Here is a 3,702-nt window from a genome sequence, read left to right as displayed (position 1 = left end):
TTATAAAATATCTAGAGAGAGTATCTTCAAATCTTGTCACTAAATACATGCTAGATGGTGTAGAAAGTAATTAGAAGTAGGAAACTCTTTAAAATGAGTAAGTAAGAATATTACTAAAAGATAGAACTAGGACATTGAAATGTTTAAGAATTTAGTTGAGTAAAAATCAGTTTGAATTGGGCACTGCCAAACCAGAAATGGTTAGCAGTGCTCCAGCACCAATAGCTAGGGGACAGGCTTTCATAGAGAAGAGACAGAAGCAAATCAAGGAAATTGTTTGATAGGCTGCAGCGTAAGTGGTTGCATTATGCAAAAGCCTGGATGGATCTTTGTGATTGGTTGTCCAGGTTTACATTTTTAGCCTTGAGGCATTACAGGCTTAGGTTTTGGTTTGCTTACATAGGCTGTTAGAGCATTAAAGTGAATTCAGTGGAATAGCTTCCTTGTTTAATAAATTTAACAGTACATAGTAGTAGACATCTAGAAGACTTGCTTCAGAGATAAGATTTGTACCTTTTACTATGTCAAGTAAATATCACTGCTCAACAACCGTTTGTTGAGCTGATTTAAATTTGGAATTTGATTAGGCAGAGAAGTGAGAAATGATTATTAGGCATAGTGCCTATATCAGGGGTAGGCAAACTGCTTCTCAGGGCCAGCTGCCTGTTTTTGTAAATAAAGCTTTATCCAAACACAATCATGCCCCTTTGTTTACATATTGTTTATATTCGCTTTTGTGCTTTAATGACAGAGTTTGAATAATCATATCAGAGACCACATAGCCTTCAAGTCTAGAAGTCTGTTTATTCTCAGGGTCTTCATAAAATGTTTGCTGACACCTGTTACACATATTTATAATTGCTAATAGTAAGAAACACAAAAGGAGGTTTAAGAGTAGTTAGCAGGTAATGCTATCACTGTAAGAAAAACAAAAAAGAGGGTATAAAGTATAGATTATATGTTATCAGTATTAAAATATTCTCTATATTTAAGAAATATGGAAATTTTGAATTTTTTAAAAACATACTAGATACTAGATTGCTTCGTAAAGCGTAATCTTGTAAATGATTTGGAAGAAATAAATAACACTCAGATGTTATGAAGGAAAATGAATAATCATCATCATCACTTTTTCACACATCTTGAAACTGTTTTATGAACAATAAAAAATGATCTATCAGAATTGTGTATTACAGTTCTGTCAGGAAGTTAAAACTCTGCCAGCTATTTCAAAGGGCAAATTTATGACAGGGTTTTTAGACAGAGAAAGGGCAGATTAGAGCCTTTTGATACTGGCAGTCAGGATGTGTCTGAACAAACTCACAGACTCAGAGAAACTCAAGAGTTTCAGGATTCTTAGTCTCAACCAAATTCATCCAGCCATTCCTAACAATTTTCAGAAACCTACACCATCTCTGTCAATGCCTTAATCATCACATAACAACACAGCAAATCTGTGAATTCAATTTATGCTATAATTCTGCAACCCAAACTATATTTTCAGTGTAATCATCCTAGCTAATATAAGGAATTAGAGAATCTTTCAAGAACTTCAAAGGTGCACTCTAATTCCTCAAAAATGATTTAAGTTAAGGGTTTAAAAATCAGAGCTTGTGTTTTTCTTTTTGTAGCTCTCCAGTGCAGTCACAAATAGCCAAACTGCTTCCATAGCTTTTATAGGTATTACTACAACCACTACAGTGACGTACTTCCCTCCCTATGTCCCCCAGAGCGTGTGCTTAGTAAGGAGATCATTACATTCAAACTTATAGTGAACCTCAGTACATTCACCTACATTCTGCTACAAACATTTTGTTGTATATACTTTACTAGTCATCTATCAATAAGTCTGTAACTTTATCCATCTTATTGTTGATGCATTTAAATAAATGCCATACATCATTACCTGTCAATCTAAAGATTTACTAACTAGAGTATAATACTTGTTTAAAGCTTCCAACCCCCACCTTTTAGATTTACATACAATTATATAAATGTTAAGTGTCATTTTGACTCAACCTTGTGTATTTAATTTGTTTCATTGTTTTAAAGTATACTATGAAATACTATGATTTTTAAATATTAATAACATCCTGTGGTCTTGCTAAAAGCATTTACTTGTTCTAGCAGTTATTTTACAGGTTTTAAACTGTTCATGGAAATGGTTTATTAATTTCATTTCATTTTCTTTATTTCAGTGATATTTTACATTTATTTATTTCAATTATTGGGACCTCCTGTGTGATGTTGAATAGAAGAGAGAGGGATCATATATGATTTGTTCTCAATCTTAAGGAGAAAGCTTTCAGTATTTCACCATTCAGTGTATGATGTTAGGTATAGTTTTTCTGTTTAAAATATTGAGGAAATTCTCTTCTGCTCTTAGTTTCTGAGAGCTTTTATAATGTATAAATGTTGAACTTTTCAAATTTACTTCTGCAAACATTGAAATGATCATATGGTTCAATAAACTCTTGCCATATTTCTTATCATTAAGTCATCTGGCAATTAATTCTCTTAGGTCTATTTGATTGTTTGAAAAAGTCTTTACTTGATTTATTTTTGACATTTTTGTTTTATGATTCTAGAACTCTGACCAGGTAGCATTTTGTTTTTTGCTTTTCCCCACTTTTCAATACTTTAAAACTTTAAAGAAGTTGCTTCTATTTTCTAGTTTGCCCAATTTCTGAAGAGGAATCTGTAGTAATCCATGTATTATTTTCTTCTGTATTTTATGTTTCTTTTTCCTCTGGCTCCATTCAAGGTTATTATTCCTTTAGGTTTGAAAAATTTGACTATGATATGCCTGTTACGTCTGTTGTGTTTAGTTTGATCTGTTTTCGGTTTTGTTGTGTATTGGGTTCTTCAAATTCTCAGTAGGGATTTCTGAGCTGCACGGATCTCTGGCTTGTTGTAATTCATTTTGGAAAAGTCTTGGCCGTTATCACTTCAAATATTTCTTCAACAAACCTCTTTCCCTCTCCTCCATTTGGACTCCAATTATGTACGTATTAAATGTAAGATATTGTTCCATGTTCTGTTCAGTACTTTCTTGACTGTTTTTTTCTTTTTTTTTCCTTTAGGTAATTTTTTTGTGGGCCTATTTTCAAAGTTGCTTATTCTTCCTCTATTGTGATCTGATTGTTGAAAAGTCTTTTGAAAACATCATATATATATATAAGAAATGTGTGTATGGGGATGGTATTTCTAACATATTTATTTGTCTTTTTCTTGATTACTCTTGTGGTAAGCAGAATAAAAGCCACTCAAATATGTATATTATCCAAACCCTAGAACTGGGAAAAATGTTGTATTACATGGTGAAAGGACCATTGATGATGTGACTAGAGTTGAGGCCTTAAAGTAGGGAGAATTTCCTGGATTACCTGGGAGGGCCTAATCTAATCACATTAACCCTAAAAGTAGAAACTTTTTCTGGCTGGAGGCAGAAAAGATGTAGCAGAGGTGAAATCAGGTATGGTTGAAGTATTATTTAAGTCTTAATATGTTTTACTGGAGTTTTGTTGTTTTCAGCACCCAGATCACAAATATATTGCAGGGTTATAACAAATCCATCTTTTTCTTAGTAATGTAAATGGTATTTTAAGAAGAATATACTTCCTTAAAAAATTGTTTTTGGAGGTTGCCCTAGAGTTTAATGCATTGAACATATTTATCTGATTTTCAAGTATTTTTATATCA

The sequence above is a fragment of the Manis pentadactyla genome, unplaced genomic scaffold (assembly GCF_030020395.1).
Source record: "Manis pentadactyla isolate mManPen7 unplaced genomic scaffold, mManPen7.hap1 scaffold_345, whole genome shotgun sequence".
Classification (NCBI taxonomy): domain Eukaryota; kingdom Metazoa; phylum Chordata; class Mammalia; order Pholidota; family Manidae; genus Manis; species Manis pentadactyla.
Note: the sequence above shows the minus strand (reverse complement) of the source record.